Source organism: Anser brachyrhynchus (assembly GCF_964034855.1).
Source record: "Anser brachyrhynchus genome assembly, chromosome: Z".
In the NCBI taxonomy this organism is placed as follows: Eukaryota; Metazoa; Chordata; class Aves; order Anseriformes; family Anatidae; genus Anser; species Anser brachyrhynchus.
Window position 1 is genome coordinate 41,793,537 of NC_137697.1, and position 24,048 is coordinate 41,817,584.

Genomic DNA, 24,048 nt, shown 5'->3' on the forward strand with positions numbered 1-24,048 from the left:
GACAACCAATGTTATATTACAAAATCATCAAGAAGTTACACTAATTCACTTTTCTGATCAAGTTTTTAAAGCCAACAGGATAGCAAAGACTAGAAAGGCCTCAAAACATCTAGGCCTCTACAATGTTTAGGAAAAAGCAGTAGAACACCAGAGCAGAATAAGTATGTTTAAATAGAAAATCACCAGTTTCTGTAACTATCAGAAGGATGGATTGTATGTTTGTAGAACAGTTATTCAGGTTCTTATCCTAAATTCCACACAAAGCTGTCAGAAAGAAACTTTTGTGCAGAAATGAGGATACTCATTAAAAAAATAATTACAAACCTTAGCATGGAGAATGGTGTATTTGATCTCTACCCCATAAAGCGTGTGGAAATAGCAGTGACTGGCAAAGACAAAAAGAACAGATTCATTCTCATCCCTTGGAGCATTACTGATACAGGAAAACAGCAGGAATGAACAAAGCATAAAGCAATTCTACAGTTTCTGTTTCCCAGCTGTACTAATTACCATGTCCAGGCTGGAATTAGTACAAATAGCAAAATGAAATAAGAGCTGATTAACAATGCATATTTTAAGTCCTGTATGACAGTTTGTTTAACCTAGTATTTTCATTACACAGGATCCTTATACAATGTAAGGATATTTATGTATTTTAATTTAATAAATATTGAACAATAATTTGTAAGATAAAATGAAAAACTAAGTTCAGTCTAAATTCTCTAAAAAAAAAATCTTACAAATATTGCTCTTTACAGCAGCTTCTTATTTATTTTAAGATAGATTGGACAATCTTGATTCAACCTCTGAACTCAGAATACAGTCTCAAAACTTTTTTCTTGTGGTAGAATCAAAAAAGACGAACTTGAACATAAAATACATAATTTAATTCTCTCCAATTTAAAAGCTAACAGTTCAAGTGCATTCTGTATACATACATACACTATATTAAATTCCCTTTATAAATATACGTAGAAATGTATAACATATACATGAAATTAGCAATTTCAAACCTACCAAAAAAAAGCGCAACAATCTCAAGCTGTAAATACACCCATTTAAATAAATTATAATGTTTCTAATGTTTCTAATGTTTTCTCAAAAAAAAAAATCTTCAGAAATTCTGTGATATTTTTATTTTAAATAAGAGGGCTAAGGGGATGTACACAAGATATCAAGTTTTTCTCACAGCTTTTATTAAACCAAAGAGTCAGGAAACATTAATGTCATGAAAAGTGAACTCCCATTTGAATAGTCAGAAAAAATGAATTTTCTGCATCAGATTGACACAACTGAATATATCACAGCTTTAAAGGGTACCACAGCAAAATTCTTTAGCAATCCGGGTCATAGCAGCAAGATAGTCTCAATCTGTGATGGGATTAAGCCCTTATGCACAAGAAAATATCATTCAAGTTATACTGGTACCCAATTCTTGATCTGCACTTGGAGAGGATTATGGCAAAGGCACCAGTTAGTATCATTTGCTGAGGGGCTGTAAAATAGTTGTAGTTCTGAAGCTCACTTCAACTCATTGATCCTCTAAGCCTTCAGTAAAGACTTTCTTCTTTTAACACTGGCTCTCTTTCTGGGTACATTTGGATCAGAATCCTAATGCAGACTGTCTGAGAGGATGTTGAATACACCAAATTCTGAAAAATCACTAATGAGTCAAGAAACTCCAGGCAAATTTTCATTTGTAAGGAAACTTATCATCATTTATAAATTATTATATCAGGTGAATACAAATATTCCAGTGAGATGCCTTGTTTCTGGACAAAGCAAGACAGACAAGATAAGAGAAAATCCAATGACTAGTACTCATCCAGTTACCATAATTAATAAGTATATAGTGAAGTTCATTCCCAAATATATTCCCAAATATCCCTGTTTTATCTGGATCGATTGCTTTTTGTCCTGAAGGAAGTCTTTTCAGTTTGTTCCAACAACTAACCTACCCACCACGCAGTTATTTTCTTTTATTTAATTTGGGGGGAGAGAGGTGAAGCATTAAGACAACTCAAGTAACATCTTGTTCATGGAAGCAATGGTATAAATTCTGAATTTGATCCAAGAGATAGTTCTTGAGCAGGATATGGGAGAAGGATCTTAGAAGAGCGCAGGTATTGGGATTACAAAACATTCTTGAAATAAATGTATTTGAAAGAAAGATACATGAAGAATTTGTAAAGAGCATTTGATGTACACAGTGAGTTAAGTTACAGAAGCTGCACAGAGTGTGACCTCCCAATGAATACAATTTTAACAACTATGTCTTAGATGAACCATACAAAGAGCTGCTTAATAATTAAAATGCTTCTGTATGTTTTTACTTTTGTAAATGTTTTTAGCAGACTCTTCAATATCTGTGTTTCTACCTGGTAATTTATAGAAAAGAGAGTTTTAAGAAGGTACTTAAATTCATGCAAGCATTGAGGTTAAGTTATAAAAAGAATCAGCAAAATGAATATTATATATATATACATACAAAATATTTCCCCATCCATCAAGACTAACCACTTCTCTCAGCAGCTTTTCTTGTGTGATCAGGAAGATGTGATCAGGAAATATCTGTATGTAGGTTGTTTTAATTATAATGAAAGACCTATTATACAAAATGAGTATTAACTATTTCTGCAGAATGGATCACAAGCTTATTCAACAGAGTTAGAGTCCTCATTACTTTTTTCTTTTGTGGAGAATGTTGTTTTCAAGCCATAAGACATTTATGGGGTAACAAGTTGTGGGATTAGAATTGCTTAACAATTACAAAATTTTGGCACCCTAGTGACAAACTGTCTGTTTCCAAAATATTGATCATTTACTCCTAAATTCCTCTAATGGCATACAAGTCTATTATTTAGAAGTCTGTTTATATATGCTGTAGAATACATTCTTCTGCAAAATAAAATCAGTTTATTCTCATATAACAAGGTTTGAATACCAATTTAAGTATTAAGCCACCAGGCCTTGAACATTTTGCTCTTCTTAGCATATTCATGTTTTCTATTCTGTCTCCTAGCTTCTGCACCATCTGCTTTCAGGTATCCCTTCATTCTTTCCTTTTCCTCAAGTATTGCTGTGTCTTTGTTAGCTCTAACCCATTTCTCAAGTAAAGTGTGCATCTAACAGAGTTGTTTGAAGGAAAAAGTAGCTACAATCATTCTGTTGAGCAACGTTTTTGCCACTGCAGTTATATTCAGACTGTCTCTTGAGATTCAGATTCCATCAAATCTCTCCCTAATGATCCAAGCATCAAAGACTGGCACTCACCTGCAAGCCCTCAGAAATTATTGGCATAATGCCATCACAATCTCTGTAATGCTCTGCTTACATCGATTTTTATTTCACTGGGAGTTTTCTATGTCTATGACAGCACTATGTCATGGTTAATTCACCAGCTGTAAATTACAATAGGAATGGTTGCACCTCAACTCATAGATTGATAGACTGAAAAAAATGCATGACTTTTTAAAAATTGTTACCAACCACTTTAGGTAAGATCTTTTACTTCAAAACAAACATTCTAAGTATTATTTCCAAGTATTTAAATAGTAAAATTTAAGTCTTCCTATTTTTATGAAATGTCTGATATGCTTTTTGCTATTAGTTTAATAAAATAGATTTTTTTCAAACCTCATGACTATTTATGTACTTTAAAAAATAATAATTCCTTATGGGAATGGAGAATGAGTATTCCCTATAAAATATATTGTACTGTCTGATTTCATTCTATTGTAAATGCTCTTAATTCTACAATATTTTAAAGTTTAGTCATTATTTTAATTATAAAAATGAAGTAGAAAATTGGTGTTAGCATTTGATTGCTTTAACATGAATAAATGCTAACAATTAGTCAACAGAAAACCATCCCAGGAAATTCACAGTGGGCTTTATTGAAATGACTTGTTCTTTTTCCCTGTTTGGAGTTGTCTAACACACAAGTTCCAGGGGAATGTTTTAATCTCATTGTGACACATTTTCCTGTACAGCAATGTTCTGCCACTTCTACAAGTAACTTGCATTTTAATGACAAGATTGTCCCCATATCTCCCATCTCCATTCCAGAAATTATTCTTAACAGTTGGTAGCTAGGACTTGTGAAAACAGCTCACAGTCCCTAAAGACCCTTGCACAGAAGTATTTTATGTGGGATTAAGGAAAGAAACGAGCATGACTGCTATGAACCACAGGTGCCTGACTTTCATGACTAACGAGGTAATCAACTTTCTGATCACCCACGGTTTTCTCTTGACTTTTAGCTCTTACAACTTTTTATTATTGTACAAGTTCTGAAGAGATTACCTGCAGATTCTAAGAGCTTTTCTCTTGATTAAATTAGTTGCAATCAAGTTTAGAGCCTACTGTGATGTGAACTTCGTTCTCAATGGTTTCTTGAAGGTTGATGTTCCCTGCTTTTCTTAAGAGAATTATCAAAAACTGGCTCCACTATTATCTTTAGCCTGGGCATCTGGGGTCTCAGATTAATCAGAATCTATGAACCCTGATGTTACAGATGAAAGGTCCTTCTGAATTTAGATCTAAAACACAATTAAACCCCTTCATTATTTTTCTGCTAGAGAATCACAAGAAAGATAAGCATGTATCCTCTATCGCCCAGAAACCTATTGACAGAATTTGACAAATAAGGTGAGTTCTTCTGTCTGCACTTAGACACTTTAAAATCAGACAAATTTATTATTAATAATAAATTAACAAAAAACAAAATTATTATTAATAAATAACAAAATTAATAAATTAATAAAAAACAAAATTATTATTAATACGTGCATTCTTATGCATTACAATATACTATTATTCTGACACACCTTCACATAAGGTGTTTTAGAAAGCAGAAGAAATAAATGCAGCAGAATTTTGCCTTATGATTACAATATACCATTCTGTAGGGTCCGTCTTTCCAACATGTACTGCTGCTACATAGCAGCATATACCCACTACATAGCAGCAGTGGGTGTAATCTCTCTCAAAGACAAAATCAGTGCTCCGTTAACCTTCTGCTCTGTCCTTCTCCCAATACATCAGATTAAGACAGTCTATGGAGCAGACAGTTTGTTCCTGTCAGCTGTTTAAGGGACGGGAGGCTCCCCTCTCTTCCGAATTTAGAATCAACTGTTACAGTCAGTTTAATACAAAACCAAAAGAGTAACTCTTCTAGGAGCTCGATGAGCTCATAGAAGCTTGGGCTGAACTCAACTTCAAAAATTAATAAATCTTTGACCCATTAACCAATTGCTACACTAATTTTTTCCATCCACATATTTTTCACATCAGAAAAATCAAATATTTCTATCTCCAAAGTAAGAATCTACCACGGAAGATTTCTCTCACATAGGTAGTCTCAAATACATTAAGATATTGGAAGTAAAACTATGGGCTGGATCATCATTTAGATCAGAAAGTTAGGTTCTTTTTGTGTGAAAGTTCTTGTAGGTCTCCAATTCTTTTTTTTTTTTTCTTTTAATCTTTTAAGGTGTTCTAGATATCTCAGCATACTTACATCCTGCAAGGTTAATTCCACCAGTACTGGCTCTCTGAAGAAATCATCTTCTTCACACATGGCTGAGAAAGAACTTCTCCAGTGGGAAATATATGACTAATTAATAAATCAGTCGATGGAGTTAGGGACAGGGTTTGTCTTATCAAGTACAAAAATGTTCTAACAATAGCTAAATTGCCCTTCTCAACACTGCAAAAACAGTTTAGGTTGACACCTTTGCCAATTTTTTGAAATAAAAACTCTTATTTAAGTAAGCCTTTATGAGCCTTATCTTAAGTCTAAAATGTTTTATTTCACCTCTTTTGTGCATAGCCCCTTGGCCTTAGAGGTGTTTGAAGCTGTCTGTGGTCCCACACAAATGGGAAAACCCAATCTCCTCTTCCTCAAAAATCAAAAATGAAACATAGGTTTGTGCTAGGTGGTTTCAAGGACTGACCCAGAAAATAAGACATTCTTTCATACTACAACAAGCAAGAAGAGCGATTTTACAAAATAAAAGTAAAGAGAGGAAAATATATATATATATAATATATTATATATAAAAAACTCATATATATATATATATATATAATTATATATATATATATAATTCATATATATATGAATTTCTGGAGGTCGAGATGAATGTCAAATTTGCAGTCCAAAACAGAAGAACCCCAAAATCCAATATCATTGGAGAGACTGCTATGGAAAATTATTTTAGTTTGATCTTTCCCATAATATCCTGAAACATGCTAATTTTTATTTTTGTTTTTGTTTTTTAATACTGAAAATGCAGTTTCAGAAATTAGCAAACTGAAAGTGAATAGAAGTGTCTATTTGGATGCTCATTCAAAACTCGCCACTTGTGTTACTCATACTTGGTCCAGTTCAAGCATTACCCAAAATAATCCAAATGTCCTTACAGCTGGGAAATGGACTAAAATTTTTCATACAGGAGGATTTTATGGAGATAAAATTACACATGTTCATCCATGACTTTTAAAATACTTTTGCAAAAAAGAGGAGGCTGGACAGCTGCTGATAATTAAGAGGCTTTTTTTTTTTTAAAGAGGAGTGGCTTTTTACTATGGGAATAATTGCTGCTTCAGAACACTAACAGGGGATTTGCCTGCTCCAGGTATTGGTTGTTATTGTAATAATATACAGCATTAGAAGCCTACAGTTCTCTGATGTTTAAAAAGGAAAAAAAAATATTACAAGGGCAGAGATAAAAATGGATGATACAGAAAAGAGTGGGATCAGTCACTTTATAGTATTTAATTTGCATGATATTAGAAAAGTATAAAAGTGAATTCAGTGAACAAGAAAAATACTACATATCGATCAGCTTTCAGATGAGGAGTTTTAATCAAATAACTTGTTATACTTCTAAGTATGTTCTTTATCCCAGATGAAAAAAAGGTTGTCTTTTGCATATACCCTATTTGGTAGAAATATGGAACCAAGGTGTTTCACATTTCAGACTAGCTGGTCATACAGTTCTTCCTCACAAAACTCCACTTTACCTGTCATGTTTTACTTATGGTACTGGAAAAAATCTGAATGAGTACTTACCTAAACGCAAGATGAACAATGAGTCTCTCTTCCTCTGCCTCCATCTCTTCCTTGTTCCCTTAGAAATGAGAAAGAATGTATCTTCCAAAGTGCCCTTTTCCTGAGAGAAAGTAAATGGAGATTCCCCATGATCTTTAATGGACAATTCTGCAGTAGCATTATCTAAGTAAGTAAGTTGAATGATTTGAAATGTTTAAGACAATGAAACTTTACATCAGTCCTTAAAGTCAAATCTACGACTGTGTTTTCAAGTGTCTTTTTTTTAAACCATTCTTGTCATTTAAGAAGAACGTGAGCAGATAAGCAGAAGAACATTAAGAAGCACCTGAGGTTGTAAAATTCAAATCACTATTTCATTCTCCGTAGAATTGTACAGGGGAGAGAGGGGAGGGTTAAAAAGATGATTACTTCAAGCTTCAAGCTTTAATTTTCTTTATAGAGAAAAAGCATGCTCCCTTGCACTTCTTCTCAGACATTCCCCAGCCCCATCAAAATTCCCTGAACCTTCTTACTTCTCTCCCTCCCATTGCCCCTGGTCCAGCCAGGACAAAGAACCAATTCCTTCATGGAGGTGGGATGCAAAATTAGCTAAGTAAGATGTAAAAAGGGAAGCAGGAGAAGGAAAAGGACTACAAAAAGGAAAGTATACTATCTTGGAAATGTACACAGACTCCTGCAGTCTATACCTGAAATTGTCATATCACATAGTTGGAGAAGAAAAAATGATAATTGGCTTGCTTACTTTAAAACAATTTTTGTTTGCAAAAAACAAATAATCAAATAAAAAATAATTTAAAAAGAAATGTTTCTCAGTTTAATTCCAATGCAAAGGTGTGTAAAGTTTAGACTGTATAGTATGAAATGGTTTCTGCCCTTTGCGGGTATAATAGGATACACAATATAATTTCAAGACAACACATTATTTCTCAAATAGAGTAAAATACAATACATTCCATTATGATGTTAAATAGCCTGCATTTTCCTCTGGAGTTTTAATGCACCTATCATGTAGTAGTGAACACTACTGTACATTTTCTGGACTTGGGACCACTAGAGTAATTTAGACAAAAGGTGCACCATAAAGGATAGAGCAGAATAAGTGTTTTGTTATATGCATGTTTATCAGGCTTTTTCAACTGCAGGTTGGTTTACTACCTTATCCCATCTATCAAATTTAAGATATACTACTTGGTGGTAAGAAATTGTTTACTCAAATGACCCACTAAATTAGTAGATTATATAGAATAGCTAATTTATCATAAACATGGATAAAAGCTTTTACTGAGATTCATCTGTCAAAGGAAAAGGGAGAGGCAACCAATGACCATCCCTATTCTTAAGCTTCAGTTCATACCAGCTTTTAACGTTAAATAAGTCTGTGGTTACCCAGGGTTAGATTTGTCACACTGCTAATTATCTAAAACTTCAGTATCTAGTACACATTCATCATCTAGATTCTAGTCAATGAAAAAGAAAAAATATATATATATATATTATATATATGTATATCTGCACAAATTGCAGACAGATCTTGACAAATTAGAGAGCTGGGCAATCACCAACAATATGAAGTTTGACAAGAGGAAGTGCTGGATTCTGCACCTGGGAAGTGTCAACCCGGGCTGTATGTACAGACTGGGGGATGAGATGCTGGAGAGCAGCCCCACAGAAAGGGATCTGGCTGTTCTGTTTGAAGGCAAGTTGAATATGAGCCAACAGTGTGACCTGGAAGCAAAAAGGGCCAAATATACCCCGGGGTGCATCAGGCACAACATTGATAGTCGGTTGAGGGAAGTGATTGTCCCGCTCTACTCTGCGCTGGTGCGGCCTCACCTCGAGTACTGTGTGCAGTTTTGGGCACCACAGTACGAAAAGGACATGAAACTATTGGAGAGTGTCCAGAGAAGGGCTACAAAGATGGTGAAGGTCCTAGAGGGGAAGACATACAAGGAATGGCTGAGGTCACTTGGCCTGTTCAGCCTGGAAAAGAGGAGTCTGAGGGGAGACCTCATCGCAGTCTACAGCTTTCTCATGAGGGGGAGTGGAGGGGCAGGCGCTGATCTATTCACTTTAGTGACCCATGATAGGACCAAATAAATGGAGTCCAGCTGTGGCAGAGGAGGTTCAGGTTGGATATCAGGAAAAGGTTCTTCACCAAGAGGGTTGCCACGCACTAGAACAGGTTCCCAAGAGTCATAGGCGTGGCACCAAGCCTGTTGAAGTTTAAGAAGGATTTGGACTGTGCTCTTAGTCATATGGTCTGAATTTTTGGGTAGACCTGTGTGGAGCCAGCAGTTGGACTTCATGATCCTTGTGGGTCTCTTCCAACTCAGGATAGTCTATGATTCTGTGATTCTATGATTCTATGATCTGCTCTGCACTGGTACAGCCTCACCTTGAGTGTCGTGTGCGGTTTTGGGTGCCACAGCAAAAGGGCATAAAACTATTACAGAATGTCCAAAGGAGGGCTGAAAAGATGGGGAAGGGTTGAGAGGGCAAGAAGTATGAGGAGTGGCTGTGGTCACTTGGTTTGTCCAGCCTAGAGCAGAGGAGACAGTGGAGGCCTGATGGTGGCCTGCAGCCCCTTCAGGAGGGGAGCAGAGGGGCAGTCACTGAGCTGTGCTCTCTGGGGACAGCAACAGGACCCAAGGGAATGGCAGGGAGCTGTGACAGGAGAGGTTTATATTGGATGTTAGGTAAAAGGCTCTTCACTGAGAGGCTGGTCGGCCACTGGAACAGGCTCGCCAGAGCATGACACCAAACCTGCCAGAGTTCAAGAAGCATTTGAACAATGCTGTCAGACATATGGTCTGATTTTTGGGTGAACCTGTGTGCAGACTCAGGAATTGGACTCAGTGATCCTTGTGAGTCCCTTTCAACTCCAAATATTCCATGATTCTGTTATTCTATGAAAGTAAACAGTGCTACCAATGGAAAATTTTACTCTGCCTTTACAGTTTCATAGCTGAAAATAAATCCTACTGAAATATGCTGAAGGACATTAAGGCATTAACAATGATGCAAATAATGATTATACAAAAGGAATGTAGTTAAATTCTCATAAATGGGACTCACCTGATCAAGTCATCATACATAATATCTTCAGTACAAAATCCTTCATGCAGTTTTTTAACATTCTCAGTCTACACAGTATATATTCACTGTATATCATATAAACAAATACATCTTACATTTTCTGAAAATATTACAGTGTCTATCTGTTCCTCACTATCCACAATATGAACTGTCTTTCAAATTGTGACAAAATGTTCCAAAATATTGACTGTTCTTCAAAGTTTATGGTTTTCCTTACAACTTTTTTTTTTTTTCGCTCTCTCTTTGATGTACACTATGTTTTCAAGCATTCTTTTCCTTCACAAGACCAATGAATCAGGGTCAGACTGAAACACATAAAGATGAGACCCACACATTGTCACTGAAGAATGTATACATGTACTGCAGGTACTGTTCAGTAACAGCCACTATGACTGTGTGAAACCTGACTCATAACCTCTCCAACTTTTGTATTCTCTCTGAAGTTTTAATTCTGGTCAAATTCCTGTCCCTTCCTTGCACTGAACTCCTCACCCTGGCTTTTTTTTTCATTAATTTTTCATTAATTTTCATATAACTTTAAACATGGCCACAGTATTATATGATATTTTTCTTAGCAGCCAGCCACCCTGAGTTTTCACTTAGTAAAGATTTCTTCCTAGGTGTTCCACCTGTAAATTTAAATAACATCCCTACTGTAGCATTTTCCACTCATTCAGCACTGATTATTCCAGCACTGCCAGCCATATTGCTCTAATAACACACCCAAGATGTCTACCACAACCTAGATGTAGTTTTACCTAGTGTTTATGTTAATTTCTACTTACAACCACTTAAAAATGCCTCTTGCAGTATGTTCTTCCAGGTTTCTACATTATCTAAACTGTGAGTGCAAAAGGCAATTTAGAGTTTAAAAAATTTATAAATGAATATGTTGTAAGATTGCTTGTGCAAGAAAAGAGTTCAAAAATGATCATTTCAAGAACGTCAAAGCACATCATTTTTCATGGATGTTCCCTCAGCATTGGCATTATTATCACGGTTTATGATTCTAGATCCCAAATATCTCTGCTGTCCTTTGTAGTTGTGATATTTGTCTCTCTTGTAGTTTCTAAACGTTTTTTGCACATCCAGATTTACACAACCTACAGTGGAAATGGAGGGAAATGCAGTCTGGCTGGGGAACTGTTTTGATATAGGCATGGGATTTACTTATTTCAACTGCAAGCTAAATGCAGCCATCATTGTGGTTTTCACCAACAGGTGAAAGCATTGTTTTAGCCCACACACACTCTAGCCCTGTTTGGAATCTGAAATTGTGACTGGACTTGTAAACTAGTTCTCAACTAAGATTTCATTTCACTTAGCTAATGAGTTTCATGGCTAACCATCATGGGCAATAAAATAAAATAAAATAAAACAAAACAAAACAAAAGAAATAAAAAAAGAAAGAGTAACATGTACAGAAGTGAATGAGTTCTATATTTTTATAGGAAATTTCTGCACAAATCTCTAAAGTTGAGATAGTTGAAAAGGTAATTAAAATAACATTTGGCATTCTGATGGTTCGGTCTGATTCTGATGCCAATTTAAAGTATCTCCTTAAGAAAGGAAATCTTCACAGAAATTATGAATATGTCTGCTATTAAAAAAAAAAAAAAAAAAAAAAAAAAAAGAAAGAAAGAAAAACAGTTATTTGATAGAATAAAGCAAAAAAGAGCTAGAACTGTTCACATTCCTTATCCAGCATATGTGGGATAAAAATAAAAATAATAATAATAATAATAAAAAAAAAGGCAACGAATCCCTGTATGCTGTACCTTGATTTTTAGCTTGCTCCAAAAACTTAAAACCTCAAATGCAGGGATGACATATTCTCTTGTAAGGGCAGAGTAAGAGGTGGTTGAAAAGGCAGCCTTGCTTTGTATCCTTAGCCCCATCCTATTTCCCCTTGCAGTGCAGGGAGGAAGAGGTATTTTGAAAAGTGGTCTCCTTCAGGAGCAAGGGAGGAAATTTTGTCTTGAAAAGAATTGGTCCCCTGACACTTTACCAGTTTGATATATTGACACTATTACAACACAGGGTTCTTGCTAAAGGTGCAAACATACACCTACTGGTGTTTTTTAATTTTATAGCACAGGGTAAAAATGGAATTAGGAAACACTTCTATAATAATTTCACTTATAACATTGTTTTACATAGAAGATTTTCTGTATTTATGAGATTTTCTGTATTTTGTGTAATTGTGAGAAGGCAATATAAATACTTATACTGAATATTTAACCAAGTGAGTAAAAGACAATGAAGTGTCTGTTATTTCTGTAGATGTTAGACTTGCTACTATTTTCATCCTAATATGTTATCTGTTTTGTTGTTTTAATTTATGTTGTCAGCTTCTGTTGCAGTTTAACCCAGCAGGCAGCTAAGTACCACACAGCTGTTTGCTCACTCCACACCTCTCCACAATGGGATAAAGGAAAGAATAAAACAATAAATAAATAAATAAATAAAAGGTAAAAACCCATGGGTTGAGATAAAGACAGTTTAATAATACAGAAAAGGAAGGGAATGGTAATAATAATAATAATAACAGAATATGCAAAGCAAGCGATGCGCAATGCAAGTGCTCCCCATCCATTCATCAATGCCCAGCCCCCTTCCAAGCAGCAATCCCACAGTTTTATTGCTCAGCATGACACCATATGGTATGGAATATCCCTTTTTACAATTTGGGTCAGCTATCCTGGTTCTATCCCCTCCTAGCTTCTTGTGCACCCCCAGCTTCCTCACTGGCAGGGCAGTATGAGAAGCTGAAGAGTCCTTGACTTAGTGTAAGCACTACTCTGTAGCAACTAAAACATCACTGTTTCATCAGCATCATTCTCATTCTCAATCCAAAACACAACACCATACTAGCTACTAGGAAGAAAATTAACTGTATCCCAGCTGTAACCACAATAGTCTCCCAAGCATGTTTCTTACTCTTTTAGATTTATTTAACAAGTGCAGTGCAAGATAAATGCTTGCAGTAATTGGCTTTATTTGGGGAAAATAAATACCTTCCTGCAAGCCTCCTTATGACTTAAATAAATGGTTTTATTTTAATAACCCCAATAGATAATAAAATGTAAAATCTGAAACACTTACTCTGTTTGTTTCAGGCTTTTGCTTGCAATCATAATTTATTATCATGTAATGTGCCCCTTTTACAATTAACTGATTTAGTCCTAAAGCTGGAAATAAAGCAGCACTTTCAACTCTCATTACATAGCTGTGCAAGAAAAATATTTTAAAATGTTTCCCCAGATACTAATAACAACCGTCTGTTAGCTCAACCAAAACTTGCCTGAAAACTTGATGAAGGAATTTGCAATATAGAGGATAAAAATTTTGCCTTAGGAAGCAAAGGATTACCCAAGAATTTAGAAATGCATTTACACTAAACTGTAATAATCTGTTTTTCCCTATCCTGCAGCTTAGTTTATGGATTCCCTACAATCCATATGAATCGACAGATATAGTTTTGTGGCCAATTCTCATTTCCACAGTGCCATGCACTTCTATTAACTGTTGTCAACCAATGTAATTAGAAGTTCTTAAGAAGGCACAGTGATGCCTGCATTCAGGGGAAGTAGAAATAAATATTAAATTGGTTTGGGATCATATTAACTTCCTCTCAGTAACCAAGTAAACAGGTATATGATCCACTTCATCTCCTAAGCTCTTGGAGCTGGAACCCCCAGAGACCTCCTGAGGGGTGAGAATGGTGTAAAAATTTTGTCTTCAGAAGTCATAACCCACTAAAAACATGTCTTTCCAGTAAATATGAATGATATCTTTTAAAGTTTATCATGATAAATAGAAAACACTTCCAGATACACCAAAGCAAGGATCACATCACCTGTTATTTAGTAGATTGTATCTAGAGTAACCATGACAAGTTTACAAAGAAACACAGCATTGGGGAAAAATAAATTTTCATTTCTTTAACAAGATTTGGTAACTGAAAGCAAAGAGAAGACACAATATCCTGTGACATCATCCAGACATCCAGACTGGACAATTTTACTTTAAAAAGAAATTGTGTTCATTTTCCAAAGTATCCAGTCATCTGGTAGCAGCCATTCTTGTTTTAATTCTCTGATATGATTTATGCAGAACACAGAGAGAGCTTGAGCCTCTCACAAACAAGAGAATAAATAAATAAATAATAAAAAACAACTTGCAGGTGAAATAGCCAAAATCTCAGTCTCCACAAAGAAGAATTTCCCAATCACAGTAATAAATAAATAAATAAATAAATAGATCAACTAAAAACTTCTCACCTTATTTTCCTAATGCATTTATTCTAAATTGAGGGATATAATGCTACAAGACAAATCGGTCTATGAAATTATTTTCTCTAAGCTGCCAGGGTATGTGTTATAATTTTGGATGAGATACAAAATGCCACTTGTGAGCAATGGAAATCCCAGTAAAATAAATGCTTAATCTAGAATGTTATCTATATATATTTATATATCTATATCTATCTATCTCTATCTCTAAATCTATATCTATATCTAATCTATATCTATATATCTATATAGATATAGATTAGATATGCTTGATATGCTTGATAGATAGATATGCTTGAAAAAGCCACATTAATATGACCAGGGGCATAACACATGAGATTTCAACTTTTTTATGACAGGAATTTCTGCAGGTAGAGAAGTAGAATAGATACATACCAGTGCAGTGAAGCTCACTGTTTCTTATGTTTTTTCCTCCATTCTAGTATTTCTAAATATTCATAGCTAGCACTTCCATAGGTCACGCATGTGAAAAACATTAACACTTCTATTTTTCATTTTATCATGAGTTTACTTGAACATATGCTGGGGCCACAAATCTGTTGTCCTCTACATTTTGTGTGTTGAGTTTTCCTCGTTAGATGTGATGTCTTTCCTGATATTAAAAAGAAATCATAACTCCAGCTGAACTTTTCATATTTGACTATCACTAAGACAATATCTGAAGTATCAGGTAAACAATAAATGTTCATGAATTACAGTAAAACTGTCTGTTTATTGTTAATTTAATTTGAAAACTTTTTACAAATAAACTTTAGGATAACTTGAAAGAACTACAAAATTATTGAAATTTGAGTCGTTTAAAATAAAATAATGAAATCACCACCATAGACAACAATAGATTTTATAAGGTTTTCTTAAGAAATTAGGTTTTTTAAGGTTGAGTAGTTGATTTGGAAACAAGGTGAGTTCAATATTTTTATGTTGGCTTCTGAAAGTCTGAAAGTCCACTTGAGACTTGCCACAAGTGGAGAGAGTATTTAAAAAGGAGTAAAAAAATCAAGAATGACCCCAGCATTCTCTAGGAATTCAATAACCTTTCTGAGTTTCTAGTATCCTGCCCTAGGCAATCCTAAAAATGCTAGTTCTTTTTAAGCCAGAATGCTCTATGCCTACCAAAACAAGTATTCAATACATCAGCCATATCAGAGCCACCAAGGAGGATAAGATAGTCCTATTTGCATAGTCCAGAGTCATCATGAGGTCTATTTTTCTTTCATTAAATTCCGGTCTGCACTAAAATATCATCTTTGTGAGACAAAATCCATTTCTTCCTGGGATTCAGTGTTTCTAATTGCCTGCAAGCATAATTAAGGCTAGGAAAAGAGGGAGTGGTCTTTTGCCTTGTGCTGTCAATACGCATGCTCACCACAGACTCTGTGCTTTTGGGATTTCCAGCCACTGATTCCCCTGGAGATATCTGCTGGTTGATATACTCTCATGGGACACTAGGTCAACAAACATTTCTGTTGTTCTGGAAAACTCATGATGTTTGTGTACTGTAGACAGAAAAAGCCGATCTGATCTCTCTTTTCAATGGGGATGCAAACAGTTTGGACAGTTTTACATATGCTCATTTTTGTATACTCCTTCAAAGTTAATGCAATAGCCAAGCTGAAGCTCCACAGCTTGCTGCTCTGCTCTCCCAGAAGGAAGTCAGACACAAAAGAGACTGTTTTCAGAAGTGGTGCAATACATTCTTGTGAGAACCATCTTAAAAAAGAGGCATTAGTTCAGAAACAGGAGAAGAAATGATTTAGTGTGTCATCTGAGAAAGCTGTGGAGAACATGATACAGTTTAAAGCTGCCATTCACTTTGTCTTTCCGTTCTGAATAATAAATCCCATGGGACATTATGTACTCCCACTGACGTATGAAGGTACAGTCTACACTTTGCAAGAGCATCAGTGAGTCTAGCTTTTTGTGGGTTAGTCCACACAGACTAGTAAATATTTCTTTACACTGCAAGATATATATATATATATGTATATATCATATATATATATACACATTATATATCTTATATATCAAGACATATATATATATATATATATATATATATATTTAATTTAAGATAGAATCATTGCCCCAAGGGAGTTTTAATGTGTGGAGAGCAGACTTATGCATCTGGAGGGAAAATTGAGCATTAAATCTGAAGTTGTCCTTGAAAAAGTCCTGCAACCTCTCGTTACCAAGATGAGTGGTAGAAATATATCATATTTTTATGAGTTGACAATAAAGTACAACATAGTTCCTTCCTTACCTAATTTTGCATATCTGAGTAGTAGTTTTATAAGGTAGAAAACAGTTTGTTTGGGTTTTTTTGCCGTAAAATCTTTTTCATTACAAAATCATGACCTTTCCTTATGAACATATAAAAAATGCAATACTGCTGCAGCAAGAGTTGCTGGTTTGGACTAGAAAAAAAACTTTGCTCATTTGCAGGCACCGTGAAACATCTCAGGTCTGATTTCCAAATACACATAAGTAGTTATAAGTATGCTTGAGGATTTCTTTATCCCTCTATAACCATACCATTACTAGATTAAATATATTGAATAAATACATCTTGAACTTCCTGGCACATCTGACTGACAAAATGCATGCAGTAAAGAAAATAAGGTTTCCAAGCCTGGGTACTTTTCAAAAGTGCTATGTTCTCTGGTTATGTTTTGGTCTGAAGCTTTTATATTTCTGACTATCAGAAGTGACACTAATGCATCTTGCAACCAAATAAAATTTCTTTGCAATGGAAGAGATAAAACATTCAAAAATCTGTGCTTCTAAAAACATTTACTATGGAAAGAAACTTTGTGTGAGATGTTATACTACTATAATAACTATTATTAGGAAATATATACCAAGGTTTTTCAACATAATTTCTAAGGTGGTATCCCCAAATGTTTTTAGATGCTTAAATAAAGGTTCATACTAAAAGACAATTCTGGAGACTATCTGCATAATATTTAGGGTACCTTTGTTTTTTTCTAAATTCTCTTATTAGTTCAGAGGACCCAGCACAGATTTGGAAGTGGTTCCTACCATCTCCAGTACTAGTGACAGTAACTGGCATGCTTCTGAAAAGACTGGAGCAAGCAGAGCCTGCGCCTGTACACAAACGTGTCATGTTCCACACTTTTCCAATAAAAACAGAGAGAGACTCTACTGGAAGGTATAAAATGGAAAATCACCTAGCAGCATTGGTGTGCTGTCTTAGAGAGGTAGGCAGAAAGGAGCTCCATTTAAATTTGTGGCCATGATATTGTGTGTGCCATCAGCCTAGACTCTGGATTTTAAATATAAATATCTCTTTATATTAATCCAATCTTAAAAATAAATAAATAAAAATTTAAAAAAATCAAAATAAGTCATCACTAAATGGAAAAAAAAAAAAAATCCTAATCCACTGACATAGCAGCTTTTCTTATTGCTGGTAGTGAGAAGCTGAGTATGGCCTCTGTCTGTGCTGACCTCCAGGGCTGCTGGCCGACAACACATGGACTGATGGGATTCACTCACTGTGATGCTGAGAAAGCTCACTAAGCAGCATCTTGCCATTCACTGCTTTACTAATGGTATTTCATTTACTTACTAAGGTTTGCTTTCTCTTAATTGTCTCCTGCTGCTTAGCCCTCATTACACGCGGAGAGAGGTGTACATAGCACTTCCTACAGCATCTAAACAGCAAAGATAGAGTAAAAATAAAAAAACAGCAAAACATACCTTGAATGCTGAGTGGAAGCCACGCCAGAAAGAGCTCCAAAAAACTGGTTGGAGCATACAACAAATAAATATCCAACCCAGAAATACCTCAGAGGTGTGTACCTGCTCATCACCCCAGGATGGGCAAGACCGGCCCTCAGTCTTCAGTACCAAGGACGGCATTGAGCTGCAGCCTGATGGACTCCAGCAGGCCGTAATGGCGAGAGCAGGCCACCCAAGACACCCTTGGCCTGGTCTTCCCCAAGCTGGGGCCACGGTTCACAACACAGCTTGGCATGGCTTACAGTGACAGGGGATCCTGCCACCAGCCCAGCCTGTCCCCTGCTGCCCTTGTTGGAGAGCTGGGCCCTGCACTTGCATGGATTTCACCTTTTGTTTTATGTTTCTACAGAGTGTAATCTTGCCCTGTACAGCCCTCATGAATAGCTCCACATGAGTACTGAAATATCCACTGAAGAGGACATCAAGTGCAGTCAGTGAAATTCCACTGAATAGAATACCATCGTTTTCAAATATACATTTCATCACTGAATATATTAACATTTACACAGGCAGGAGTCACCAGTGGATGTCGTTAGTACCCCCTGCTGGTTGAATTTAGAGTAGCAAACAATACACATGCCCCTCCGTGGCCCAGTGACTTCCGTGTAAACCAGATTTTTAATAGGATCTGTTGATAATTAAGAGAGCAAATTATTCCTCTATAATTTACAAAAAAAAAAAAAAATCAGATTTGTAATCTGCTGTATAGATAACTAAGAAGAAAACTAAACTAGTATCTGTCCGAAAGTCACACCAATCCATCTGGTGGAACCGGATCCTCTCTGACACTGTGCAGCAAGGACTAACCAAGTTTTTTAATTCTGCTTGCTACCAAGTCTTTTAAAAAGTAGGTAAGTTCTATGATCTTTGTGCTTAGCACATTAATTTCTCTTGCTTTCGATGGAAACCAGTCTCAAGCTCATAGGGGTTGGACTACTGATACAATAAATAAAAATGTGCAGACAGCAGAGCTCCTAAAGTCACTGCTTGAACTATAAAACTATCTGATTCCCACAACCAGGCAACCAGCCAGCCTCAAGCAATCTGAGTGTATGCATTGTCCAGCTCAATCACAGCTTCAAGGCACTAAATAAAAGAGTGATGCCCTTTAGACTGTGGACCATGGTGTCCCATTGTGCTACATCAAGGCACAGAGACACATTTCTGAATCAGAGCTCCACAGTGTGAAATAAAGGACTGAGCATAGAGGTGCTAAAAGCTAGAGGAGAAGTTGCTGACAGTGAGCATTTTGTGTTACATCTCCAGAGGCTGGGACACAAAAAAATTCAATGCTCTCTATACTTCAGCTTCAGAGGAAAGGATGAGTTTGTCAGCTATCCAAATTACTTCTGGGTGGCTTGAGCTATCTGTGATGGCAATCAAAAGGAAAGACTGTGTAGCAGCCATCACTCTGTAACAGGAAATCACAGCCCATTTTGATCCACCCAGAGCCTGTGAAAACTTCTCTTTGAGCATTTTGCTCAGATGCCATGCAATCTTGGGAAGCAGAAAATCAGATCAACAAAAGACAAAATGACTAAGAATCCAGAATTGTGTAACTCCAAACCTCCTTCAGCCTTTACATTACTGAAAGAAATTCATTACTGTAAGTGGTTATAAGGAGTTGTGTTGAGAGTAGTCCTAGAATAAAACAGGTTATTTTTATATCTTAGTAAGAAGTTAATCTGTGGTACCTGCTGACAATGGAAATATTGATGTAAAGCAAATGACTTTAGCATATCAGGATCTTTCAATTTCTGGAGCAATGTAGCAAGACTGTTAGACAGAAGATATTAGAACAATAGGGCCAAGGTAATAGAGGACAAGAAAACCAAGTATTATGGCAAAAGCAAAAAGAAGCAATGGTTATCTGTCTTTTCAGTATGTACATCTAGTTTAGAAACAAAGCATAAGCCTGACTAGACTATAAATACTTGTCTGTTTTATTTATATGATCATACATTATTGACATAAGTGATAAAAGATTCCCAAAAAATGTCAGGGCATAAGATGCTAAAGACTGGGCAAACCCATGTAGTTTGAGGCAAATTGATCATTCAGAGGGTTCAGGGTTCATATTTTGATGTAAAATTTATATCAGTACCCACAGATTCAGAAATATCCCAGGTTACTTGTAGCAAAACCATGACCTATACACTATAAGTGCCAAACTGGTGCCTTAGCCAAGATCTACTGTCCTTCCTTGGTGCTTGAAATTGAATTTCATCATTCTGCTACTTGCAGGCAAGACAGACACACAGATAGAAATCTACCTAGCATATGTACTTACCTATTTAGATGTTACCCCTCAATCTGCTGATACTCAAATTTCAATGAAGACAGTGTGTTGAATATATATATATGTATGTATATGTATATATATATTGCAGGCAACTTGAAGTAGAGCAGAAGTTATTGTCTTTTTAATATTGATCACATTTTTTCATTAACCTTAATAACATGCCTTAGCATTTTTCATGTAAATAATTTACAGTGATGCAAGGTCTGTGTGAGGAGAAAAGTGAAGCAAATTTTAATCAAATAAGGAAAAGCTTAGAGGCATATATTTCACTACTACATCAATGTGTTGAAGTTCATCTATTTTAAAGATATTCTGGTATCTAGAGATGTAGATCTCCTAAGGGAAACTGGGGGAAAAAAAGGAAAAAGAAAAAAAGAAAAAAAAAAAAGGAAAGGGAAAGGGAAAGGGAAAGGGAAAGGGAAAGGGAAAGGGAAAGGGAAAGGGAAAGGGAAAGGGAAAGGGAAAGGGAAAGGGAAAGGGAAAGGGAAAGGGAAAGGGAAAGGGAAAGGGAAAGGGAAAGGGAAAGGGAAAGGGAAAGGGAAAGGGAAAGGGAAAGGGAAAGGGAAAGGGAGAAGAAGGGAAAGGGAAAGGGAGAAGAAGGGAAAGGGAAAGGGAGAAGAAGGGAAAGGGAAAGGGAGAAGAAGGGAAAGGGAAAGGGAGAAGAAGGGAAAGGGAAAGGGAGAAGAAGGGAAAGGGAAAGGGAGAAGAAGGGAAAGGGAAAGGGAGAAGAAGGGAAAGGGAAAGGGAGAAGAAGGGAAAGGGAAAGGGAGAAGAAGGGAAAGGGAAAGGGAGAAGAAGGGAAAGGGAAAGGGAGAAGAAGGGAAAGGGAGAGGGAGAAGAAGGGAAAGGGAGAGGGAGAAGAAGGGAAAGGGAAAGGGAGAAGAAGGGAAAGGGAAAGGGAGAAGAAGGGAAAGGGAAAGGGAGAAGAAGGGAAAGGGAAAGGGAGAAGAAGGGAAAGGGAAAGGGAGAAGAAGGGAAAGGGAAAGGGAGAAGAAGGGAAAGGGAAAGGGAGAAGAAGGGAAAGGGAAAGGGAGAAGAAGGGAAAGGGAAAGGGAGAAGAAGGGAAAGGGAAAGGGAGAAGAAGGGAAAGGGAAAGGGAGAAGAAGGGAAAGGGAAAGGGAGAAGAAGGGAAAGGGAAAGGGAGAAGAAGGGAAAGGGAGAAGAAGGGAAAGGGAGAAGAAGGGAAAGGGAGAAGAAGGGAAAGGGAGAAGAAGGGAAAAGGAAAGGGAGAAAGAAGAAGGGAGAAAGAAGAAGGGAGAAAGAAGAAGGGAGAAAGAAGAAGGGAGAAAGAAGAAGGGAGAAAGAAGGGAGAAGAAGGGAGAAGGAAAAAAAAGAAAAAAAAAAAAGAAAAAATATCATATTATGTCTCTAAAATCAAGAAGAATCACCTGCTATACATTTTTAATAACTTTACTTATTAAAATTGTCTTGTGCAAAAGGCAGTAATTGGCAAGACTTTTGGAAAGAAATACTCTCCAATAGATCAGATCATGAATCTGATGCTTCAGTCAGCCTGATTTGAGTCAGGATCTTGTATAAATCTTCACATTCTTGGACAGTGCCTGAATTACAGTTTCATGGAATTAGTGTTTTTCTATTTCTCCAACTGAGACCATTGCACTTTTAATAGATAATGAGATAATCCCTCCCTGGATAAGTTGTAGGCAGAAATAGAAGAGAGAATCCATTTTTAGTGCACTCACCAAGCTAGCCATAAGAATCCAGCTCCCTAATATATTTATAAGAAATGGAGTAACTTCTCAGGAGAAAAACACAAAATCCAGAGTACCTAGTAGCAGTGCATTGGATTAGTTCTCTACTCCAAATCAAACAATAAAGAAATTTTAACATATGACCCCATTGAGAGGGTCACTTTCATTGTGAGGAATCACTAATTAATTGAGAGGGTCTTCGTATTTATTTTTTCTCATTTTTAGGGTCAACCCCAGCATTAGGAGAGGGTTTACAACTGAATAATGTTAGATGTTTCCTTCTATTTTAGGTTTAACCATCTAATTATCTGTGGAGAACAGGAGTCACAGTTTTATTCTTCTTTTCTTTGTCATTCTGTACTGCTTAGATAAGACAGCTCTTTGCTCAGATTGCTGGATGCAATGAATTCTCTGCTTTGGCATCAAACTCTCCAGGTTTTGCTAGAGAATTCTGTTACTATACAAACTAAGCCTGACAGTCCCAAATACATACACAAGCTGCTGGAACAGTCTACCATAAGAAGACTTGCCCAGCAATTGTGAACTGTGCCTGAATAACATGTAAAGATTGAATGATCTTCACATCAGTGTCATAATACTTCAATAATTCATTTAATATCTGAACATTTTTAATTAGAAAATATTTGTATATCAAATACATTTCAGCATAATATTTAAGAATTTGATCTCAAATTCAAGCAAGGAAGGGTAAATACCAGAGCAGACAGTAATTTTGTGTACTTCTGCCCAATTCGAACAGCTACATTCAGCTTTTCTAAAATAGCTGTAATTAACCTTTAATCCAAATTTAATAAAGGTGATAACTTGATTTATATAGTTGTTCATATGCAAAATATTGAGCAACACTGGTGTTTACAGATCCTCTATGATGAGGTACAGATTTAGAATCAGGCTTTTTAGGAACATCCTGTGGAGAAGTACATTTCAGTTTATATCATAATGAGTTCAAGGTAGAAATGAGCAAATTCTATGTGAGGTTATTGTCCAAATTACTTAGTTAAAACTGCAGATTGGGGATTCAGGCATACACCTGCTCACACATCAGAGCAGGAATTTCACAACAGTAAACACTCAGTGGCTTTCCCATTTTTGTCCAGAGAACAATAGTTTAGATTTAGCATGCCTAGAAAAACAGTGAAGAAGAATATGCAAAACCTTCAATGACAAATTTCATTCTATATGAGAAACAAATCAAAGATTACATAGCAGTGACCCTATTCCATACACCATGTTAAAAATAAATAAATAAATAAATAAAAACTTCCAGGAAAAAAAGGATCTACATCCCATTATGAGAATGTGAGGTATTGTGAATTTTCTGACCAGAGACATTTTTCTTGGGTGTAAATGCAGATTGACTGTGGGAGAAAGAACAGGAACTGTACAGTAGGACAATTTGTCAGATAGCTATGGGGATAGTAAACCAGGTCTAAAGAGCTGTACTCCAGGGTTTGGAAGCAATTACTGAGAAGGGCATTTGGCAAGAAAAAAATATTTGAGGCAGAAAATGAGAACACGAAGAAACATGCAAACAGTTTAAATGCCTCTGTCCAATTTCTCCCTGCAACGAATGCAAGGCACTCAAACATGAGATAGTGCAACAGAAGTTCAGCTGTTAAATGCCTCTCCTTTACATAACGGAAAGAGTTCAGACAGCCGTGCAACACACACTGCCAGCGCCAGCTGGGCATAAAAGGCAGGAAGTAAATGTGTGATCACATCCACCAGGCCTCTACCACTACCTCGCAGCAAAGCTGCACA

The 24,048-nt window shown here is 36.2% G+C and overlaps 1 long non-coding RNA gene across 6 annotated transcripts in view; it reads right to left on the reverse strand.

Moving 5' to 3' along the window:
- Positions 1-24,048, reverse strand: part of LOC308185445 — a 131,372-nt gene that overhangs the window by 91,887 nt on the left and 15,437 nt on the right. For 5 of the 6 annotated variants that reach the window (XR_013943382.1, XR_013943383.1, XR_013943384.1 and 2 more), the window contains exon 4: positions 7,079-7,178. This is a non-coding gene — a long non-coding RNA (uncharacterized lncRNA). Of the gene's footprint in view, positions 1-3,594; positions 5,618-7,078; positions 7,179-24,048 lie in introns of those variants that run through there. The other variant, XR_013943387.1, reaches the window with a different exon arrangement.